The 12,944-nt window shown below is 37.2% G+C and overlaps 1 long non-coding RNA gene across 6 annotated transcripts in view; it reads left to right on the top strand.

The window, feature by feature from the left end:
• The window catches only part of LOC133251040 (uncharacterized), a 911,217-nt gene extending 898,701 nt beyond the window's left edge, over window positions 1-12,516 (top strand). For all 6 annotated transcript variants that reach the window (XR_009737496.1, XR_009737498.1, XR_009737499.1 and 3 more), the window contains one exon: window positions 10,740-12,516. This is a non-coding gene — a long non-coding RNA (uncharacterized LOC133251040). The remainder of the gene's footprint in view (window positions 1-10,739) is intronic.
• Window positions 12,517-12,944: the final 428 nt, after the last annotated feature.

Here is a 12,944-nt window from a genome sequence, read left to right on the forward strand (position 1 = left end):
CCTTCTCCGAACTGTTGCTCTGGTAACTAATAAAAATGATATTTAATCATATTCTCAGGCAATACTGCTTATGACAAAAAAAAAAAAAAAAATCCCCTGATAAACTACATCTGGACTGAATGTAACTTTTACTCTTTGTGAATACGGTGGCTCTTGAAACTGGCATGTCTTCTCTGAAGACTCTGGGACAGATGCATATAGCATTCTTATGAGAGATGTCAGCTTATGTGGAGCATGAATCTTTAGTTAGAGTGACTCCTGCACCTCTTGATATGAACTCACATCCTAGCCATTAAGCTGTGATCTAAATGAGGACTCAGTGATTCCGTGAATTGCCACATGGGCTGCTGGAAAGACTTTTTTAAAGGAATGCCTGATGTTGCCCTTCTGTAGAGCTGTCATTCCCACCCGTCTCTCTCAGAGCAGTCTGGCCCTAGTGTGGTCTATGATAGTCCTGTGAATCCAAATATTCAGTTGAAATCAAGAGGGTCCCTGGTGAACTTTGTGTATCTCTAATCCAATTCCCACTCTCTGTTCCATTAGCCAAGCAGCCATCCCTCCTCTCCTTCAGCAGGACTCTGAAGACTTGTTCCCTTGGGAAGGTAAACAGCAGAATCTCTGGGGTAGGAGAAACCAGATAGTTGTGTGTAGGAGTACTGTACAAAAACAGGGGGTTGGTATTTGCATACTAATTCCTGTGGCTCCTGAACTGTCTTTTGCCAGTTGGCTTGCAGAATGCTGGCAGAATATTGAACCCTCCCTCTCTGGTGAATTGGACCTGGCAAAAAGAAAGCCACAGAATTATGTGCTCAGGCAGAGCACTTCATAGTGAAAGCTAGTAAGCAAAGCCTGTGAGATTCCAATACTCCTTTCAGCATTCTGCTCTTAAGTATGAGCAGAAAATTATGGATTACTCAGTATCTGAAGAAAGTCCTTAACAAAAATTCAAAGAACAAAATAAAAACAATATCTGAGAAAAGCCCTTAGTATAAAATGTATAAGACCAACATATACACATATGTTAACATACACACAGTCACACAAAACAATGTGAAGAAAAATTATGTCAAGGGAATAATCCTTCTAATAAACTATTATTAACATCTTCTGATAAATGAGATATTGAATCCTTAAAGCAAGAATGGGTTGCTATTATAAAAGAATACTCAAAGAACCAAAAAGGAACTCTTAAAAATTAACAACAACAAAAAAAAGTGGTATCAGAAAGTCACAGAATGCTAGAACTAAGTCAAAGAAACATCCCATGAAGAACACATTAAAAAATCATAGTTATAAAATGTGTGAGAAAAATATAAGAAAATTAAATAAAAATTCCAAAGGAGGAGATCAAGATGGCAAAGCAGAAGGACATTAAGCTCACCTCCCCCCAACAAACACAGCAAAAATTATTGAATTAATGAATGTGGAGCAGTTCTACTTAAATTATTTAAAAGGAGTTAAAAATATTCAACCAGAAACATAAAGAATGTACAATAACAGGGGAGATAGTACTTGAGTAATTACATCTGATATCACAGAGGTAAAAAGTCATGTAAATATGAATATTTATATAATAATGAATGGAACAACCTAAAAGAAATAAATTTCAAAAACATATAATCTTCTAAGGTTGAGTCAAGATAAAAAAGGCAATCTGAAATTTGACCATTGATTACTAGTGGTCAAATGGAACTTGTAATTCAGAAAAATTCCAGGTAACTAAAGTCCAGGACCAGATAGCTTCACAGGGGAATTCTACCAAACATATAAAGAACAGCTAATAGATTTCCCTCTCAAAATATTTCAAAAAATGAAGACGAGGAATACTACCAAAATTCTTTCTATGAGGCCACCATTACCCTGATTTAAAAAACAACATCAGGAAAAGAATATAAAAAGAAAAAATTAAGGCCAATATATTTGATGAATAAAGGTACAAAAATCCTCAACAAAATGTTAGCAAACTGAATTTAACAATATATAAAAGGAGCACATCAAGGCTGTATATTGTCACCCTGCTTATTTAACTTATATGCAGAGTACATCATGAGAAACACTGGGCTGGAAGAAGCACAAGCTGGAATCAAGATTGCCGGGAGAAATATCAATAACCTCAGATAGGCAGATGACACCACCCTTATGGCAGAAAGTGAAGAACTAAAGAGCCTCTTGATGAAAGTGAAAGAGGAGAGTGAAAAAGTTGGCTTAAAGCTCAACATTCAGAAAACGAAGATCATGGCATCTGGTTTCATCACTTCATGGCAAATACATGGGGAAACAGTGGAAACAGTGGCTGACTATTTTTCTAGTCTCCAAAATCACTGCCGATGGTGACTGCAGCCGTGAAATTAGGAGACGCTTACTCCTTGGAAGGAAAGTTATGACGAACCTAGATAGCATATTCAAAAGCAGAGACATTAATTTGTCAACAAAGGCCTGTCTAGTCAAGGCTATGGTTTTTCCAGTGGTCATGTATGGATGTGAGCATTGGACTATGAAGAAAGCTGAGCACTGAAGAATTGATGCTTTTGAACTTTGGTGTTGGAGAAGACTCTTGAGAGTCCCTTGGACTGCAAGGAGATCCAACAAGTCCATTCTAAAGGAGATCAGTCCTGAGTATTCATTGGAAGGACTGATGCTAAAGCTGAAACTCCAATACTTTGGCCACGTCATACAAAGAGTTGACTCATTGGAAAAGACCCTGATGTTGGGAGGGATTGGGGGCAGGAGGAGAAGGGGATGACAGAGGATGAGATGGCTGGATGGCATCACTGATTCGATGGACATGAGTTTGAGTGAACTCTGGGAGTTGGTGATGGACAGGGAGGCCTGGCGTGCTGTGATTCAAGGGGTCGCAAAGAGTCGGACACGACTGAGCGATGGAACTGAACTGAAAGAAAAAGAAAGGAATCTTGAGTCATTGATTATAAGAATTAATACTGTTAAAATGTCCATATTACTCAAAGAAATCCACCGATTTAATGGAATGCCTATCAAAATATCCATGACATTTTCACAGAACTGAATAAATAATCCTAAAATTTGTATGAGTCACAAAAGACTCCAAATAGCCAAAGCAATCTTGAGAGATACAAACATATCTGCATTATCACACTCTCTGACTTCAGACTATAATACAGAGCTATAGTAATCAAAACAGTAATTGTAGTGGCATAAAACAGACACAAAGATGAATGAAACCATATAGAGAGCCCAGAAATAAAATTATGATCAATTAATCTATGAAAAAGGAGAGGAGAATATATAATGGGGAGAAGACAGTCTCTTCAATAAACAGTGCTGAGACAACTGGAAAGTGATATGTAAAAGAATGAAATTAGAAAATTTCTCATATCACATGCAAAGATGAACTCAAATGGATAGAAGTCCTATATAAAAGACTGGAAAATATAAAACTCTTGGAATAAAACATAAGCAGTATGCTCTTTGACAGAAATCATAGCAATACTTCTTGGAACTGTCTCCTCAGGCAAAGGAAACAGAAGCAAATATAAACAAATGGAGATCTAATTAAATATAGAAGCTTTTATACATTGAATGAAATCATTAGCAAAATGCAAAGCAACGTACTAAATATGGGAAATATTTGCAAATGATCTGACCAGTAAAGGGCTAATATCCAATATACATAAACAACTCATACAACTCAATATCTAAAAATCCCAAACAACCTAATTAAAAAATGGGCAGAAACTTGAATAGATATTTTTCCAGAAAAGACATACAAATGGCCAACAGGCACAAGAAAAAAATGGTCAACATTGCTAACTAGAGAAATGCAAATCAAAACCACAATGAGATATCACCTCACATTTTTCAGAATGGCTGTCATCAGAAAGACTACAAATAGCAAATGTTGGTGAGGATGTGCAGAAAAGGGAACCTGAGGCCACTGTTGGTAATGATATGAATTGGTGCCACTACTATGGAATACAGTATGGAGGTTCCTCAAAAATTAGAAATAGAACTAACATATGATCTAGCAATCCCAATACTGTGTATATCTATAAAAATAAAAGATGCATGCACCCCAATGTTCATACCAGCATTATTTAGATAGTAAGATATGAAAGTAACCAAGTGCCAATTGAGAGATGAATGAAGAAAGAAGATGTGGTATGTGTGTGTGTGTGTGTATATATATATATAAAAGAAGGAAAATATATAATACACATGTATACCAGAAAGAGGAAGACAAATACTGTACATTACTGATACATGTAATCTAAAAAATAAAATAAACAGATGTACATAACAAAATAGAAACAGACTTACAGATATAAAGGACAAACTTAGTGGTTACCAGTGCAGAGAGGGGAGGGCAGAGCAGGGAGATAGGGGTAGAGGAGTAATAGGTACAAACCATTATGTATAAGGTAAATAAGCTATAAGCTTACATTGTACATCACAGCTAAATTTAATATAGCTTTAAATTTTATCTGTTGAAAGTTTATAATTAAATAAACTTTATTTATTACATAAATTTTTAAAACACTGTGTTATACATCTAAACTAATAAAATTGGTAAATCAACTGTATTTTAAAAATAAATAAATAGAAAAAAGAAGTCCTCAGAAAGAATGAAGAGAGAAAAGGAAATGGACAAAATCACATGTTATCATTTAAGAACATTTCCAAGAATTGTCAGATTGAAAGCCCTTGCTGACTACCTATAGCATGATTAAAATGGATCACACCGAGCCACATCATCACGAGGCTTCAGAATACTGGAGATGGACAGAAGACCTTACAGGCTTCCATGCTGGTGGGGGAGGGGAGAGGGCATAAAATCCCTTGGAAGCAGGATATCAGAATGGCTGGGTCCTTTTCAGCAACAAAGTCAGAAACAGAAAACAGGGGGTCAGTTCCTTTCAAATTCTGAGACAAATTATTTCCAGTACAGCATCATTTACCTAGATAAAATATCGTCATGTAAGAAAACCTCTCATGATCTCATGGGTATTTTCTCAGGAAGTTATTGGCACCTGTGATCTCATAATTAGATAATAAAACAAGTAAGGAGAAAGATTTGGGAGATAAGAAACAAAGGACGTAAGACAGGACAGAGTCAAAAGACATTTCCCCAGGATGATGGTGAAAAGAGATCCTAAGTAGGAGTAATAATAATATAACTTTATATATGTACTGGACATTGATCTAACCTAAATTAAAATATTAAGGAACATGAGAGAATGAAAACAGACAAGTACAGTGATGATGAATAAGGGGTAAAAAAGAACTACAGTCTCATCCACAGTGAGCAATCAAAATATAATGTTTAACATTGAAAACCAATATATTCTGAGCATGTTATTTAAATTCCAGTTAGTAAAAGTAGGAAATGAAGGGTGATATGTGCACTGTTATTTAAAATAAGCCTTGTTTAACTATTTGACTCTTTACACCACTTGCATGCAAAGATGATGAAAATAGGAACTGGAATAGATAAAGATTAATAGCTTGTAAACATTATACTGAATTAAAAGGGCATAAATGAAAATTTTCCTTTATAGCTCAGATGGTAAAGGGTCTGCCTACAATGCAGGAGACCTGGGTTCAATCCCTGGGTCAGGAAGATCTCCTGGAGAAGGAAATGGCGACCCACTCCAGTATTCTTGCCTGGAGAATTCACTAAAGTGAAATCGCTCAGTCATGTCTGACTCTTTTTGACCCCATGGACTATAGCCTGCCAGGCTCCTCCATCCAAGGGATTTGCCAGGCAAGAATACTGGATAGGGAATACCGTCTCCTCCAGAGGACCTTCCAGACCAGAGAGCGAACCTGCATCCCCTGCACTGGCAGCAAATTCTTTACCACTGAGTCACCAAGGAAGCCCTTCCTTTATGTACATTATTTGAAACTTTTATATTGAAAGATATATTCTTTTACATTTTAAAATTAAAAACCAAAAGGCATTCTACTAGGGAAATATTAATAGGCACATATTCTGAGGAATATGTCTATTATTCCCTCAGTTACCCATTCTCCAATTCTGTTTTGTTTGGTTTTCCTGACCTTTAAAGACATGTTTGAGGTCTTTAGTTCCATTAACCTTGTACATTTTCTCTATTACTTCCTTCTACTAACTTTCCTTTTCACCTTAGAATGTATGGTATATCACTTGATCAATATTTCCAATATTTATAATTTCCTTATAAAGCATTCTTTTATCACAGTCTCCTTACAAAACACCAATATTCAATAAATTTAAGAAGTTTCATCCATACCTGTACTACAGTTGCTCAGCAGTGCTCAAGATGCAAAGTATAACAGTAAGAGAGTAGTTGACACTGAATGCTCTCTTATTTGTTCATACGTTCATTTAAAAAAGAGGATAGAGTCTCTGTCTATTTTGTGAAATATACTAGATAAGGCAAGGCTATTAAAATAGGTATAGTCTTTGCTTCGGTGTAGCTTTGAATCTCTGAGAAAAAGCAGACACTACAGAGCTTGTAATTATTTGCATCAACTGTGATTAATACTACAATGACAAAGCTACAGTGTCCTATGAGGGAATGAAGCTAAGCAAAATAACCTAATTGGCTCTTCTTTCTCTGAAGACGTGATATGTAGGATTAGGGCAGAAGTGGGTTTATATGGGATCTGAGAAAAGGAATTTTGAAAATTGGAATGATCTGAGATGAGAAGAAATTCCAGATGGAAGAACCATCTTGTTTGAAGTCTGGACCAATGGTAGGACTGGGAGAGAGAGAGAACCAAGAGAACCATGTTCTGTCACCTTTGCTGCTGCTGTTGCTGCTGCTGCTAAGTCACTCCAGTCGTGTCTGACTCTGTGCGACACCATAGACGGCAGCCCGCCCACCAGGCTCCGCCATCCCCGGGATTCTCCAGGCAAGAACACTGGAGTGGGTTGCCATTCTATCACCTTTGGGTTCTGCTTATTTAATTTATATGCTGAGTACATCATGAGAAACACTGGGCTAGAGGAAGCACAAGCTGGAATCAAGATTGCCAGGAGAAATATCAATAACCTCAGATATTCGGATGACACCACCCTTATGGCACAAAGTGAAGAATAACTAAAGAGCCTCTTGATGAAAGTGAAAGAGGAGAGTGAAAAAGTTGGCTTAAAGCTCAGCATTCAGAAAACTAAGATCATGGCATCTAGTCTCATCACTTCATGGCAAATACATGGGGAAACAGTGGCTGACTTTATTTTTCTGGGCTCCAAAATCACTGCAGATGGTGATTGGAGCCATGAAATTAAAAGATGCTTACTCTTTGGAAGGAAAGTTATGACCAACCTAGACAGCATATTAAAAAGCAGAGACATTACTTGCCAACAAAGGTCCGTCTAGTCAAAGCTATGGTTTATCCAGCGTCATGTATGGATGTGAGAGTTGGACTATAAAGAAAGCTGAGCACTGAAGAATTGATGCTTTTAAATGGTGGCATTGGAGAAGACTCTTGAGAGTCCCTTGGACTGCAAGGAGATCCAACCAGTCCATCCTAAAGGATATCAGTCCTGGGTGTTCATTGGAAGTACTGACGTTGAAGCTGAAACTTCAATACTTTGTCCACCTGAAGCGAAGAGGTGACTCATTTGAAAAGACCCTGATGCTGGGAAAGATTGAGGGCAGGAGAAGGGGACAACAGAGGATGAGATGGTTGGATGGCATCACCGACTCAATGGACATGGGTTTGGGTGGACTCTGGGAGTTGGTGATGGACAGGGAGGCCTGGCGTGCTGTGGTTCATGGGGTCGCAAAGAGTCAGACATGACTGAGAAACTGAACTGAAATGATGTTCTGTGCCTCTACCTGAATCACCTCCTTTCTTTCCTGCCCTTCTTCCACACTGTCTTCATCTGATGTATTTTGACCCGTTTTCCAGGATTCAGCTTAGAAGCTGCTTTTCATGTAACTATGTTTCCTGTCCCTCAGTCCTGGCTTACAGTTCCTGCCGCTGGGCTAGCAAGAACTCTTCTCCCAGTGCTTCTAATCAAAACCATACTGCTTTATTTATCAAAACCATTTATCCTTGTCTGTATCATCTGTCCCTAAGAGCAAGGAGGGTGGATTCACATCTGACTTCATCATAATTTTATCCCAAGCATCTCTTTGAAGTAAATTGGTGTTCCACAATGATTCTCCAAATTATTTGGTTAAACACATCCAAATATGTATTGCATATTGGTGAAAATATGTATTGGCTTTGGTGAAATGTCTGATAACACATCATTTTACAACCCCCTTTTAATTACCCACTTTTCAATCATGTTAATATAACTATAGTTACTTAGATAAGCAAGTTCTGGATTATTCAAAGCATTATTATATAAGAGAAACTGTCAACATATCTCCATACTCAAGTATTCCAGGCTCTAACAGAGCGTGGATAAACTTCATGATTACATGTTCACTTTAATTTTTGTAAGATGAATTAAACTATTTTACTAATGAAGTAATTGAAAATTTCTTGGGTTGAAAAAAATCCCAGTTATATAAAATTATTATTTGTTTTACTTGGAACATTTTAAATGTTTAAGAACATTCCCTAAAAAGTTCAGGTAACTAAAGGTAACAACTCAATTCTACATTTGTTAACATTCAACCTAATTTAAATTTAAATTCTGAAAGTGTACACTGTGACAATTATAAGAACTTTGTTCTTAAAAGACTATTTAATAAGATGGTATGTATCATATAGCCATGTAAGCAAAAAAAGAGTTTGACTTATAGGATGCATGAAAATATGGATATGAAATCACATATATAAATAAACAGTATTATTTTGACTAAATAAACTCTTATCTTAAATGGTCTTCAGCCAAACAAAGTGAACTTATATAAAGAGTACTATTCTAGTTGTAAAAATAAAATGAAGGAAAAAATATGTAATAGGACTTATAAAAGAAAGATGAGTTCCATGCTTTTTATTCAGAAGAAGTCATCTAATTTAGGAATACACTTACATTTTATATAGGTGTGTGTATACATGTGTGTGTGTGTGTGTATGTTATATGTATGGATATATGTGTATATCTGTATCCACTTACCTAAATAGGCACATGAATATGCATATATTTGTATGTGGTTCATGAAATGCCAAGTCTAACATATTCCAGTTAAATAAATGGATTTTTATGCATCTGACTGGTTTTATAATAAATCAGGATGATGTTTCTTTGGATACGAGAGTATCAGTTTAGAAAAAAACTATAGTATTTCCCATCTCCAACCATCAGTGTGTGGTGTCTGTATCTCTTCCTATAAAATTGCTGCTTGGCCAGGTGATTTCAATTGGTTAGTTGACATTCACAAATGTTATTCAAGCAATATTTTGAAAAATACTATCACCTTGGGGCTTTCCCACTCTTGCTACTAAGAACCCTGGGACTATGACAGGCAGGAGCCCAGGCTAGCCCTCTGTAGAGGAGGAGTCAGTGGAAAGAACTCCCAGATATTCACATTCTCCCAACCATCCGGCTGAGAAGCCAAACCACAAGAACTACCCAGAAAGTCAGAGAATGCTGAAAAAGAATAAATATAAATATATATTATTTAAAGTTACTAGGTCTTAAGGTAACTTGCTATATAGCAAAAGCTAAGATAGAACCATAACTAGAAACTCAGCATTGCCAAACAAAATATAAGACATGCGGCTTTAGATGTGGAACCCAGAGGAAGCTGGAAAAGCTGTGAATATATTGTTAGTTAAAGCTAGACAGAACAATGGGTAGGAAACACTTAGTGAAGTCTGGAAAAATGGCACAGAAATATTTACAACAGTCTGGAAAATAGCAACCCATGTTATAAAGCAGCAAAATAATCGGCAAAACTATTGCCTATAATAACTTGGAAGACAGAAAGTGTACCTAATCAACTTTTGGATTTTGGCTAAGGAAATCTCCAAACAGAAGGTTGAAAGTATCAGTGGATATGCATTGTTGTGTATGAGCTGAAGAAAGAACTATTCAGTCTGCAAGAAGAACTTGGAGGAGAGGAGCCAGTGTTTGCATAGTTGGAAAACAAATCAGTGTCCTTAGTTTGGAAAAATAACTTTCAGCATGACACAAGATGGAGAGCCAAAGGCAAAAATCAAAGATGCCACTAAAAATTCCCTTGTTAAAGCCCTCTGAAAGACTAAGCTAGATTAAAGGTCCATGAATCTAAGGTCTGCTCCATGCCAATTTGACACCTGGCCCAGAGCAGAAAGAGGTTTGTCCTGAAAAGAAATGAAAATAGAGCTTTCAGGGCTTGAAATGGACCTGAATCAGATGCACAAGAAACCAATCTTAGGCTTAACACACAGACGTAATTCAAAATGAAAACAAAAAGGCCATTTGGCTCTTAAATTTTTTACTCATACGAAGCAAAGTGAGAAGTTCTCTCAGCTGCAAATATGGATCTTTTGCATATAAAAGAATATCGCCAATTAAATAAATTTATATTAAAAAATAAAATTAAAAAAAAAGAATATCTCACAGTGCAGAGTAAAAGAAACCAGAGGATGGAGCCCAAAGCAGTATAGAACTGCAAGGATTGCAGGGTACTCCTGAGGACAAAATTGGTCTCTAATTAGAAGTCATATTCTGCTCTTAGGATAGGGTGGATTTCAGAATTAGTACAAATCAATGACTGCTATGCTGGTCTCTACCTTTTGAGCAGTAGTATCTATTGTAGCTAACTTCTCTGTGTGCCAACACTGTATGATGGATGTATATAATGCATATAACTTGTCTTTTTAATTTACAGATTTCTGGATCAAGAACTACATCCAAGGAGCCTCATCTGAATCTAGAACTACTGACTCAATTCTTCTTGCAGATGAGCCTTTTCAGGGCACTGGGATGGGTAGAAGCTTACTATATTGACTAATTGTAGCCAAAAAGCAGAGTATGCTACACTGAAAAAAAAAAAAATGCTGATGATCTTTCAGAGCCTCTCCCAGGAAGCTGTCAAGTCTACACTTCCATCCCTTGAACTTCAGTTTGGCTGTGACTTGCTTTGACAATGGAATATATGTTAAAAGGATACAAACAAAAGTTTACAGTGGGATCGCATACTAGGGCTCGCCCTCTTTTGCTGCTGGCAATCTTGGGACTACCATGCAAAGAATCCCAATATAGCCTTCTGAAGATGAGGGACAATAAAGAGAGAGGTCCCAGCCACTGTCATGACAGAAACTTTTAGCCAAGGTCTTGTGCTATGAGTGAGGCCATCCGAGACCACTCAGCCCTGGGCGACCCAGCCCAAAGAATTCTGAACAATATTAAATATTGACTATTTCAAGCCATTAACATTTAGGGTGGTTTGTTATTCAGCAAAAGATAAATAATACAGGTAATAATCTGTAGTCTGTGTAAAGCAATTACAATTATACTTTTTCTTAATATTCACAGTGCCCTTACTACTGAATTAATAACATAGCTTCCCAATATTACTAAAGAATTAGTTCACTTATCTAATTTAACTGTAATTGGAACTTCTTAAACTCACCTTTTTCACTGCTTACAACTAATGATTTGTCACAAAGTTAGTGGTATTGGTCTCAGATGAAGGACACAGTTCTGTAAATATTTCCTACCTACACAGGCCTGGAAGAGATTCTGAGCAGAGTGAAGCAAAGAGCAAAGCCAGAGCATGTGCTAGGGTGATTCTTTTAGAGTCCAGTGATCCTAGTTCCTAGCTCTGAAACAAGGATTTCTTGGCTTTGGAAAGTAAGGCATAGCATAGACTATCCTTAGTGATTTTATTGGCTAGGAACTTCTCAGGTGGCTCAGTGGTAAAGAATCCGCCTGCCAATGCAGGAGATGCTGGTTTGATCCCTAGGTGGGGAAGATCCTCTGGAGAAGGAAATGGCAACTCACTCCAGTATTCTTGCTTGGGATATCCCATAGACGGAGGAGCCTGGCAAGCTACAATCTGTGGGGTCACAAAGAGCTGGACATGACTTAGTGACTACAAAACAGGCTAGAAACAGTTGCTAGAGGTGCCAGATAATTCTCGAAGAATGGATGCTCATTGTTAATTTAAGAAGAGTTGTCTAATCCCTTGCTTCTCAAAGTATGGTTCTCAGACCATCAGCATTGACATCATATGAGAGTTTGCTAGAAATTCAGAATTGCAAGTCCTCTTCCAGATACATTGAGTCAGACTCTACATGTTAACGGAATCCCTGGGGGACTGTGTATACATTAAAGTTTGGAAAGCATTGGTCTATTTTCTGGTCTAAAGCATATAGTCATTCTACTAAACATACTCAAAATTTCCCCAAAGCTACTAACTGAAATTGTATGGTCCCTTCAACTCAGAGTCCCTCTTTTGTTGTCATGAATAAAATGAAGTCATATATGTATCATTAAAGTACAACAACTCCAAATTCCTTAGGGTGAATCATATGTAGTTGTCTATGTTCTGTTGTTTCTGACTAATTCAAAACAGCAATTTTATAGGGTTCAACCTACATTTTGAGAAGCATATTAAAGTACAAAGGACATGGGTCTTGGAGCCATGCCTGTCTATGTTAAAAATAAAAATCCCAGTTTCTCTACCTATTGGTTCCATGACCTTGGGAAAAATTATTTAGTCTCCTTGAGTTTCAGTTGCCTCACTTGGAAAATACGGATGATAATTATTTACTCATAAAATAATCGAATAGATTCAATAAGAAAATATATGTGATTATGCCTAATGTGGGGCTTCCCTGGTGCCTCAACTGATAACCTGCCTACTAATGCAAGATAGGCAAGAGATGAAGGTTCAATCCCTGGGTTGGGAAGATGCCCTGGGGGAGAAAATGGCAACCCACTGCCTGGAAAATTCCATGGACAGAGGAGCTCAGAGGGCTACAATCCATGGGGATCACAAAACATCAAACATGACTGATCATGCACACACATGCCTAATATCATGACTGGTTCACACACATTAGTGTGTCTTATCCTTGTGACTGAGATT

Source organism: Bos javanicus, chromosome 7 (genome assembly GCF_032452875.1).
Source record: "Bos javanicus breed banteng chromosome 7, ARS-OSU_banteng_1.0, whole genome shotgun sequence".
In the NCBI taxonomy this organism is placed as follows: domain Eukaryota; kingdom Metazoa; phylum Chordata; class Mammalia; order Artiodactyla; family Bovidae; genus Bos; species Bos javanicus.